Source organism: Physeter macrocephalus, chromosome 21 (assembly GCF_002837175.3).
Source record: "Physeter macrocephalus isolate SW-GA chromosome 21, ASM283717v5, whole genome shotgun sequence".
In the NCBI taxonomy this organism is placed as follows: domain Eukaryota; kingdom Metazoa; phylum Chordata; class Mammalia; order Artiodactyla; family Physeteridae; genus Physeter; species Physeter macrocephalus.
The window spans coordinates 39287588-39300005 of record NC_041234.1 but is presented as its reverse complement, the minus strand read 5'-3'; the positions used below and the strand labels follow the sequence as shown (position 1 = coordinate 39300005).

Below are 12418 nucleotides of genomic sequence, written 5' to 3'. Positions count from 1 at the left end.
CACATGAAAGAATGCTCAACATCATTAATCATTAGAGAAATGCAAATCAAAGCCACAATGAGGTATTGCCTCACACCAGTCAGAATGGCCATCATCAAAAAATCTACAAACAATAAATGCTGGAGAGGGTGTGGAGAAAATGGACCCCTCTGGCACTGTTGGTGGCAATGTAAATTGATGCAGCCACTATGGAGAACAGTATGTAGCTCCTTTCAAAATCTAAAAATAGAACTACCATACAACCCTGCAATCCCACTACTGGGCATATACCCTGAGAAAACCATAATTCAAAAAGAGTCATGTACCAAAACGTTCATTGGAGGTCTATTTACAATAGCCAGGATATGGAAGCAACCTAAGTGTCCATCAAAAGATGAATGGATAGAGAAGATGTGACACATATATACAATGGAATATTACTCAGCCATTAAAAGAAACGAAATTGTGTTATACGTAGTGAGGTGGATGGACCTGGAGTCTGTCATACAGAGTGAAGTAAGTCAGAAAGAGAAAAACAAATACCGTATACTAACATATATATATATATGGAATCTAAAAAAAATGGTCATGAAGAACCTAGGGGCAGGACGGGAATAAAGACGCAGATCTACTAGTGAATCGACTTGAGTACAGAGGGAGGTGGAATGGTAAGCTGGGACAAAGTGAGAGAGTGGCATGCACATATATACAGTACCAAATGTAAAATCAGTAGCTAGTGGGAAGCAGCCTCATGGCACAGAGAGATCAGCTCGTTGCTTTGTGACCACCTAGATGGGTGGGATAGGGAGGGTGGGAGGGAGGGAGACGCAAGAGCGAAGAGACATGGGGATATATGTATATGTATAACTAATTCACTTTGTTATAAAGCGGAAACTAACACACCATTGTAAAAAAAAAAGAGAACATGGGCTCATTAAACAGCACAGAATCAAATTCTGGATTCTCACAGAAATGGACTTATAATTAATAATTTAGCTTCTGGGTCATTTTACGATGCCTATAATGTACCTGAGGTATTCAATTATGTCCAACTCTTCATAGTATCGTTTCAATAGGAAAATGCATTCTGATTTCCAACCTGAGAGCCTCAAAATACAGCAACCAAAAGTTCTGCACCATAGGATGAGACAAACTAGAGACTGCATTAGGTTAGCTGCACATTAACAATGTACGTATCCTCATCTGTGTAAGCAAATGCACTCTGCTCTATCATCTGCATCTCCATCTTTCCCATGGGATTTTCCCTGTTGAAAATCGCCCCAGGGATGTTGGGGGAATGGGTTCTAAGTCAGCTTAAGACTTATGCTCCATTGCCACCCATCAGCATATATGATATTCAGATATATAGGTAACTGACTTCCCCAACCAGGCTGAAAAACCAGGGCCCAGGTGTTGTATCTACTTCTTGTTCCACTGAACAACAGGCACAGGATAAGATAATAATAGTTGGCTGAATTTAGGACTAAATGCTGGCTGCTTCTGTGCCCAGAGTTCCAAGGCAACTAAGAACAACCTAGGTGAATCTCTTGTCCAGATGAGGTGTTCTAAGAGAAATGTTAAATTCATTTCCACCCACATCTCCCAGTTTCACTGTAGAGTCTACACTTGGACTATCACCTAGGGAAAAAAAATGCAAATACTATCATGGTAAAGTACAAACATTCTTCCTGATACTACGGATATGGGGTCCTGCATTTAATGGGTTCTAGAAGGTAATCCACTTTACAAATCAAGAAATATAGAAAATAACCACATCTGAACCTGTTTCTTAAATTTCTGCCTACCTTTCATGCTGAGAATTCAAAACGTATTTGAAAACAAGACTACCACTGCCATGTGCCAGTATAACTTATGACACAACCATAAAATTCACAAATTACAGGTTCTTCAAGTACATCAGGAAAGCAACTAGAAACTGAGAACAACGGGACTGTGGAAGGACAACTAGATTAGACGCTAAAACACCTAAGTAGAGGTCCTTGCCCTTTCTTGCTCAAGCAGACTGCAAACCCTCTGGCATTCTGTTCCCTCATCTATAAAACAGAAAATCTCCACCTCTGACACAGCTCCTAGGAAAGCTGTGAGATCAACTGAAAATATGTGCAATGGCAATGAAAACTGTAAAACATGTTAAGGATGTAATGAGATACTACGTTCTTCCTAGGATTCAGAATTATTCTTAAATAACTAACCCTTCAAGTTCAACAAAGCAAAAAGAATTGTTCTTATTAGCCAGAGTAGGATTGAACCTCCCCCCACAAACACACAAAAAAACCCTACAGGTCAATTAAACATCACAGTAATAATGATATTAATTATAAACTGCAAAATTTTTCAAAGCCCTAGATTTAACGCAACACCAAACTATAATTTGCTTTTGTGTAGGATAGATTTGATTCAGAACAACCTGATAACAGTTTTTGAACATACCACATTTATAAACAAAACTCTGGTTACTGGCATTTAGGACAGTGAGGTCGTTACTCTTTTTAGGGTGTGTGGAGAACATGATTTGATTTACAGGGTGTGGGAGCAGCAGTCTGTAGGTGCACATGGGAGGTGGAACCACACTCTGCCGGAAGACTGTCACCAATCCCCTGTCTGCATGCGAGACAGAAAGAGGATTAGACACATGAATGTTCAATTTGTAAAACAAGGCATCTGAACAGCACAGTACCACTAACTAATAATGGTAAACCAAAATCCTTAAAGCACTTCCCTGTACATGGATCTGGTTATAAGGCATATGTGCTTAAGTCCTCTATACAGAACATATGATTGTAAAATCAGTATTATGATCACTACATAGAACATAAATTAGTACACCAACTCACATTACAATCTTAGATCTTACAATCTTACAATCCTTTATGTCATCAGCAATAAATAAACTGTCTATTCAGGAAAGACTGACTTTCCCTAGTTTCTTTCCCCTCACTAAACAAAAACCCTCAACCTAATTAAAAAACACCAATCCAATACAAGTACTAGGCAGATGTCTGTGACTTGAACTGAAGATACTGGAAAGGTACATAATTAGCAAGCATTATATCGAAAAACAAAGCAACACAATGGAGTGGTGTGAGAGTCAACGTAACGCTATGTCAGGGCACAAAGACAAGGCTGACACACCAATGCCACAAGCCTACTGTTGTCTTCCTCTCTACCCAGGGTCAGAAATGTCAATGTCTTCAAAGCCCAGACAAGTAAATATATAAAGGCCATGGTTGTAGTAGATAAGGGAGTTGAGGGATGCGGGGGGAGAGGAGAGACTATGGGTCCTCAGGGGAGGACATGCCTCACCTAGGGGTGTTCCCATCCAATCGAAACCCAAACAAGTAAAAACAAACCAAACAACCAGAATAATCAATCAAATAAAAATCCTGCACTGTCTAAGTCAAACTACCACATCTGCAGGCTCCTGCCTCAGGCCCCTTGCAGGCCCATGGACACACTTTTCAGCTCCTTACTTCCATCAACAACAGCCACATTTGCCATTTCACTTCAATTATCTCCTGAGCTCCGGTCAGTCGTCCAGTGCCGGTCATAGCAGAGGTAATGCCAGCCTTGACAGAGAACATGCAGCCGGTATGGGGTCACCGGGTCCCACATCAGGGATACAATCTTGCTCTTCCCACAGGTGCCAAAGGGCAGGCTTTGCTTGAGATACCAGTGATACCTTCCAACAATCCAGAGCTGAACTGCAGGGGAAAATGAAAAGAAGGCCATCAGAGGCAGGGGGCAGAGGACCAGACTACATACCACTTGCTAGAGAGGGATGAGGACACCCTTTTGTTTTTCAAATGACCCTTTCTGCACAGCCTCTTCATTAAGAGAATAATATTAACAATAATTGTTAAAGTATAGTTATTCATGAGGACAAAATATTAAGCATCAATAAGGTCAGAAGCACACGTGTTCATTTCTGCCTCTACCTTCAAACTTTATGATCATGATGATGGAAGGCTCCTACCATAGGACAGTGCTTTAGTGAGTTGTTTTTTTCACAAAGACTTAGAAAGAAGAAAACTTGGCAATCACATTAAAAGTATTAAAACACCCAATCCAAGAGCACTAGACTAGCATCACTATGTTGTATTATGCTTAAGATGCTTAATATTTTCTTCCAGGTGTTTTGCATGCAGTTATGCCCAAGGGAGATCAGCATACAATTACCGTTAAAAGTCAGAGCTGAACTGCAGGGGAAAATGAAAAGAAGGCCATCAGAGGCAGGGGGCAGAGGACCAGACTACATACCACTTGCTAGAGAGGGATGAGGACACCCTTTTGTTTTTCAAATGACCCTTTCTGCACAGCCTCTTCATTAAGAGAATAATATTAACAATAATTGTTAAAGTATAGTTATTCATGAGGACAAAATATTAAGCATCAATAAGGTCAGAAGCACACGTGTTCATTTCTGCCTCTACCTTCAAACTTTATGATCATGATGATGGAAGGCTCCTACCATAGGACAGTGCTGTAGTGAGTTGTTTTTTTCATAAAGACTTACAAAGAAGAAAACTTGGCAATCATATTAAAAGTATTAAAACACCCAATCCAAGAGCACTAGACTAGCATCACTATGTTGTATTATGCTTAAGATGCTTAATATTTTCTTCCAGGTGTTTTGCATGCAGTTATGCCCAAGGGAGATCAGCATACAATTACCGTTAAAAGAACAAGACCAAAACCTGTAGAGTGCAGGAAACAGAAAGAAGTTGGTCAAAGAGTACAAACCTTCAGTTACAAGTTCCAGAGATCTAATGTATAACATGGTGACTACAGTTAACAATACTGTATTGTATACTTGAACGTTGCTATGAGAGTAGATTTAAAATGTTCTCACTGGGCTTCCCTGGTGGCGCAGGGGTTGAGAGTCCACCTGCCGATGCAGGGGACACGGGTTCGTGTCCCGATCCTGGAAGATCCCACATGCCACGGAGCCATGGCCGCTGAGCCTGCACCTCCGGAGCCTGTGTTCCGCAACGGGAGAGGCCACAACACTGAGAGGCCCGCGTACTGCAAAAAAAAAAAAAAATGTTCTCACCGGGCTTCCCTGGTGGTGCAAGGGTTAAGAATCTGCCTGCCAATGCAGGGGACATGGGTTCGAGCCCTGGTCCGGGAAGATCCCACATGCCGCACAGCAACTAAGCCCATGAGCCACAACTACTGAGCCTGTGCTCTAGAGCCCCAAAGCCAGAACTACTGAGCCCGAGTGCCACAACTACCAAAGCCCACGTGCCTAGAGCCCATGCTCCGCAACAAGAGATGCCACTGCAATGAGAAGCCCGCGAACGGCAAGAAAGAATAGCCCCCACTCGCTGCAACTAGAGAAAGCCCGCACGCAACAAAAAAGACCCAACACAACCAAAAGAAAGTTCTCACCATAACAACAAAAATGGTAATTATGTGAAGTGAAGGATGAGTGAATCAACCTTACTGTGATAATCAACATTTCACAGTATATGCATGTATCAAATCATCACATTGTACCTCCTGAATGTACACGTTACATGTCAACTATATCTCAATAAAATGCATGTATCAAATCATCACATTGTACCTCCTGAATGTACATGTTACATGTCAAATATATCTCAATAAAGCTGGAAAAAAAAGACCTAAGCATGTCAAAGCCAACCTTTGTTAAACAGGTGACACACATAAATGAAGATTTTAATTATATTAAGGAATTTATTTTCTTTAAACATCTCCCTGATCGCTAATTCTTAACTCAGCAATAACGGCAAATCCAACCTAGTTCTAGAACAAGGCTACTACAATACTTTGACCTAGCTTTGGGTTAAGTCAGACTACATGCTCATGCTCTGTGAGGACAGATGTTGTGGCTGTTCTTGCAGCAACACTTTCATCCTGAGCATATCACAGGGCCAGCCATTAACACCTGGTTAGTCAGTGGTTCTCAACTCTGGCTACACGTTAAAAAATCACCTGGAGACTTCCCTGGTGGCACAGTGGTTAAGCATCTGCCTGCCACTTCAGGGGACATGGGTTCGGGCCCTGGTCTGGGAAGATCCCACACGCCATGGAGCAACTAAGCCTGTGCGCCACAACTACTGAGCCTGTGCTCTAGAGCCTGGGAGCCACAACTACTGAAGCCCGTGCACCTAGAGCCCGTGCTCCACAAGAGAAGCCACCTCAATGAGAAGCCCGCGCACCACAACGAAGAGTAGCCCTTGCTCGCCGCAATTAGAGACAGTCCGCGTGCAGCAACGAAGACCCAACGCAGCCAAAAATAAATAAATAAATAAAATTATAAATAAATAAATGTCAGTGTTTACAAAAAAAATCACCTGGAAGCGTTTTTTAAAAAAATTAATACTGATATATAGTCCCCATTATAACGCACTGAGAGCAACTATGAGATAAGACATGGATAGCATTTTTTTTCTCTAAAGGTGCAGCCAGGGTTGAGAACTATTGTGTTGAATGAATGAATGAGCTTCTTAACAGCATTTCAGTTAGTTCTATTGATTAAAACGTTTGAAAGCCACTCAGAAAATAATCAAGCAAATGAAAAGATTTATGAAAATAATGTTCAGTGCCGTATTGATGACAGTGAAAAATTACAAAACTTTAAATGTCTAACAACATAAGATTTAATAAACTGTAGGATAAATGACTATACAGCAAGTTAAAATGATACAGATAGATATCTGAAATGGAAATAGTTTGTGGCACACTGTAAAAGCAAATTACAAAACTGCAGGTATCATACCTACATATTTCACAAAAATGAGATCACAGCTATAGTGAGATGTATACATAAAATCTGGAAGACAAGAAAATTTAAATAGTGATTATTACTGAGTGACGGAATTATGGAAGAACTTTTCTTCTTCCCATCTTTATTTTCTAATGCTTTCACATATTACATATACAATGAAAAATACATATTTACAATTTGATTTACCATTTAAAAGCTATAGAAAATCCTTACTTATATCTAATCTCATTTCTCTTTCACTTCCACAGTATTCCTTTGGCTAGCATTTTGATTTGCTACACTGGTACCATCCATGAAGAGAAAGCACTGATGACTTGTGATGGTTAATTTACATGTCAACTTGGCTAGGCTATGGTGTCTAGTTGTTTGGTCAAACACCAGTCTAGATGTTGCCGGGAAGGTATTCTGCAGATGTGATTAACCTTTATAATCAGCTGACTTTAAGTACAGCAGACTATCCTCCATAATGTGGATAGATCTCATCCAAAGAGTTTATAGAGCCTTGAGAGCTAAAACTAAGGCTTCCCAGAGAAAAAGGAATTTTGTCTCAAGACTGTAACACAGAATCTTGTCCGAGTTTCCAGACTGTGGGTCTGTCCCACAAATTTTGGACTCAAGATTGCAACATCAACTCTTCACTGAATTTCCAACCAGCCAGCTTACCCTGATTCTATTTCTCTAGAGACCCTGCCTGATACATAACTGAAATCCCTCCCGTCAAAAGCTAACCACTCCCTCATCTCTACCTACCCCCCTCAGTTATCTTTGATTCCATTACAGGACTAAGTGAAAGGGATAAAGGAAACTCCACGGCCTACTACTCTCAATTACATTTGATGGGGCAGAAGGCTGAGATACGAGAGCTGTCTTACCATAGGTTGTTAGAGTGGTATTTTCTTCCCTCTGAAGGTCTTCCAGCCAAACTGCAAGCACAGTGGAATCTGCATTCCAGAGAAGGTCATTAACCTAGTAGGGAAAAAAGACCTGTCACTGGCCTTTACGTATTTACCTCAAAATCTTTATGATAGCTAAATTCCCCGCTCTCACAAGTCAAATAATCCCACACTTGAGTTGATCCCTAGCTGTAAATTACTAACCTATGGAGTTATCAAACAAATCTCTGTCATCATATGTAGAGGACTTCAAAAAAATGCATTATGTTTAAATACTTAACCAAAGTGAAGGTGACATTTTTAGACAATCAGGGAAATTTGAATATGGACGAGGTATTAGGTAATATTAAGGAATTATTACCAAGTTTGTAAGGTGTGATAATGGAATTGTGCTTATATAAAGAAAAATGTTCTCAACTGTTAGAGAAATGAATTTTCAAAATATGATTTTAAAAATTAAAACCCTAGGAAATTTTTACAAAGTGTGTGTGTGTGTGTGTGTGTGTGTGTGTGTGTGTGTGTGTGTGTGTGTGTAGGCTAGAGAGTGAAGAATAAATGAAAATAATTTTGCAAAATGCTGGTATATATCTGTTGAAAGTAAGTAATAGGTACATGGGAATTCATTAAACTCTTCTCTCAACATTTAATATATTTAAATTTTTAAACAATTAAAAATTACCATGATTTGTTTCCGCTCCAGCAAAGATCCAAATGGTACACAACCTCCTTAAGGTTTAAATGTTAGAAATGACAAGTATCTTTATCACTGGAAGAATTATGCTTTTGTCAAAATGAACAATAAAAACTGACATTTTATTTCCTTTCTGTGTTTTATCTAGGGTGAGGAAGGAATGCTATTTCTTCTCTGCAAAATCTCCTTAAGAAAAACAATTTGGTCTGTGAAAAAAAATTCAGTCATAGGAAGCCACTATTTTTCTTACTGTCTACTCTGGGGCTTCTATTTACATACCCATATCAAATACAAATCTTCTCTATAGCTGTGGAAAGTCCTCTAAATGTGATGGTAAAACAACTCAGGCACCTACCTTAACCTCATCTTTGAGGAAAGGAAGTGGAAAATGTCCATGGAGAAGTCCATTTTTCTCAAACAACACAACATCCTGCTGATTGGGTTTATCTTGCGTAGATGCAATCAAACTGCCTGGGGGCCTTAAAGCAAACCCAGAGTGTTAGAGCATCCAAAAGCTCATCCAGCTGGCTAAGAACAAGATGAAATTCAGAGAAACAATTCTTTCAGCAAAAACAAAAAGCCTCCATCCAAGGAAGTTTTAAATCCCATGTTTCCTGGCAAGCAGTCACCCTCGTGTGGGACTGTATCTGCCCAGAGGACATACTGCCTTTTCCTGATTTGCACAAGGGCTCTATTTGCCCACAAAGACTCACAGATTTAGACTGCACTTGGGTGACTTTTTAAAAGAACCAATAGATTATTTAAACCATTCCCAGGATAATGTCCTATAAAACCATGAACTATTTCTCCTTCAATTATATGACTTCAGCAACTCAGGTAGGTATTTTTAAAGACTTCTCAATCTACTGAAAACACCTTGATCGCCCCATCTTTTTTATATTTGTCTCTAGTTTTAATTCAAATACATTTCTCCCGTTGCTCTGTCATCCAATTGCCACTCAAATACTGGTGGGAAACACATGTCTAAAACGTAGAGACCTAGGTTTTGCCTGTAACAGATGCTACTGAGGCAGGAAATATTTCTTCTATCTATAATCAGGACAGCCATATATCACAAGCAGGTTGTGACCTGCACAAGGGTAGTAGGCCAACAGGTGAATCGGGCCCAAATCCAGCTCACGTGTTCCTCAGCAAATAGGTCCCCTTAGTGTGGGAGTTTGTGCAGAGAAAGGAAGCCCTTTCCTAGTTTTCACCAAAGCTCTGCTGCCCCACAGAAATTCACAGACTGCAACTTTCCTTCTAAGCACCACTTTCTGTTTTACACAGTGGCTTCATGTAGGCCCTGCCTATAACCTACAAAACGTGTGGGCCTTGGAATGATGAGGTCTGTGAAACTCAGAATCTACTATTCAAACCACATTCAGACTTCAGGGAACTAAAAAAGAAAGATACAGGCTTACAGCCAAATGAGAAAAAGTAATTATCTCTTTGTGTTTTATTAACACCTACATTCTATAGGTACCACCACTCCCACCCTAGTACTAAGAAATTCTCTGGCAAGAAGTTACAAGGTTTCTTCTCCCACTCACTTCCAAGCCAGACCAGGTCCCAGTCCTGCCACAGGCTCACTGGCTGACTGTAAAGCAAACTCCCGGCTCCACACTCTGACCTTTTGAGCCCCTGTGTAGTAGATAGAGGGAGAAAAACAACAACGGCAAAACTTAAAGCTTTGTGATAAATGTTGTCAAGTCCGAACTTCCAAACACCTTCCTTATTAATAAAAACTGTCATGGTTTCACAAAGCCAATTAGATGAATCTTGTTAAAAATTCGTATCCAACAGGTAGGACGCTGGGCCAAATAGCCTCAAAGAACTCTTCTGATTCTTAGCTCTATATTCATTTAACACCGAAACCAGCACATCGTTACCTCATGGGTGTAATGAAAGAAAACCCTCAAAGCAAATTGAAGAAAAAAATATTTCCATACCTGTCTCTATGCGAACAACACTCATAGCAAAAAACTGTCCATCACCACCAGGTAACTTGTGGTCTATGGTCATCGCAGGGCAAAGCAGACTCGTGCTAAAGAGAGGAAAAAACACAAATGGTACTGGGGGCCTTAAATGGCCCACAACCAAACAAGCCTCACGCTATTAAAGTTAAATCTTTTATATAAGGTTTAAGCTATCTAGAAATCGAGTTTCACAGAATCCTCAGGAACCCTTCCAGAAGGGCCCTTAGACCCAGAAATCAAGAGAAAAGAACTTAACAAAGCAAAACAAAATCTTTCTCTGGGCATTAAAAAGTGGCTCCAAGCATAGCAACAGGGAAAAAGAGCTACAGATCTAGATATGAAAAATAACGAGCGGAGGAATCTATCAGGTAACCTTATACAAGGAAATTAATGTTTGTCCAAATTTAAGCGGGTAGACTTTCATTCACTGAGTAAACTTCACAATGCTGCACAGAAGAGTTAAGAAGATGAGAGGAAGGTGGGCAGGGAAGAGCCAGAGGAGATAAAGCCAGCAGCAGTGATGAAAACACGGACAAGCTCTGCATTCTGAAGCACAGAAAGAACAAAGGTTTCCAGTGCCACTTGCACCTCCATCCCGAAAGTCTTGAAGACAGAAGCCAATTCTGTGCGGTTGGGGACAAATGACCACCTGAGCATCCACCATCACATTCCAGTGATAGGCTAAGTCGGAATGGTGCTGGTGCCACAAGCTGCAGAGTAGGGAATACACAGCAGCCTAACAAGATTTATTCTCAATGAAATCGCCCTGTGGTATACACAAACTTCCTCTAGTGAAGGGTTAGGAGACAATATGAGTTACACGGGATGTAGCCAGAAATAAAGTAAGGATGGAAAATGTAACGGCAGGCAGTAAATGATTTCATTTATCCTAGGTTTCATCCAGGAAGGGAAATCAGAAAAAAAAAAGACTAATATATACATATGTAGGAAAAGTAGAAAAACATGCATGTGAATGATCAACAGTGAATGCAGGGCAGCAGCTCCTTCTGGGGAGGAAGGGGAAGGGTATCAGGAAGGGATACAGAGTGTTTCATTTCTGTCTGTGATGACTTATTGTTTTAAATGAATATTTGTGATAATTATTCTCTATGTGAAAAAAAGAATAACAAAACAACTTGGCAACAGAAAGGATAAAAGGATCTTTCTAGGATGACTCATTCCCTAAGGTCTCTAAACAGCTTCACTTTTACTAGAGCAGAAGAGATCTGTCAATTAACACACTCTACCTGTGAAACAGAGCAGGACCCTAAGGTCCTCCCCCACACCCCATGTCCTCAGCCTGCCTTTTGTCTGCAGAAAACCTTTAGCCAAACAGTAAGTTTAATCAGAGAAGTGAGAAAATGCAGCAACAAAGGAGAACAGTCCAACATGACTACATAATAATAGTTTAGTCATTAAGCACAGTCAAGGACCTTTTTAGCTCCTCCTCAGGGGCTATAGATAATATTCTGAGCCATATCCTTTGAACTGTCTTATAGATACTGAAACCCCCACCGGGTGGAAAAAGCTAACTACATGATGACCAGACTGTGGCCATGACATAAGCTGCCACAAATCCGAGAATTGGCCTCAAAGAAATGGGAACAAACCGACCCTGGAAGTAAAGACTAACTGTACTTAATAATCAAGATGATGCTGGTCACACCACCACATGACCAATTTCAAGATGACTGTCAGAGCTGCCTGTACTGTTTCTGCATGTAGTCCCCTCCCTCGGCCTATAAAAGCTCTTGCCCACTGGTTGTCAGGGAGGGGAGTCGGCCTTTGCACAAAAATCTGCCCCCAACCCTCCCAACCCCCTGTTGCTGGCATCCAGCGGAATAAAGCAAACTTTCCTTTCCACCAACCTTGCCTCTTTACTGGCTTTACAGCGGCGAGCAGCCGGACCCCACTTTTGGTAACACCTGGACACCTAAGAGCTCCTGGTGTGTAGCAGAACTTCTATTTGTTCCAAAGAAGGTTCTTTATCCATCAGACCAACCTTACCATTTGCAGCTGAAAGGGGGCTTGCCTGCCTTCTGATCCATGGAACTGCGTCTCCTTCCTGCCCCAGCCAACAGTGATGAACTTGCCTAGAGAACAACTG

General features: G+C 40.8%; 1 pseudogene; it reads right to left on the bottom strand.

Moving 5' to 3' along the window:
- LOC129391727 (elongator complex protein 1-like) overlaps positions 1-12418 on the bottom strand; it is a 542951-nt pseudogene that overhangs the window by 213601 nt on the left and 316932 nt on the right.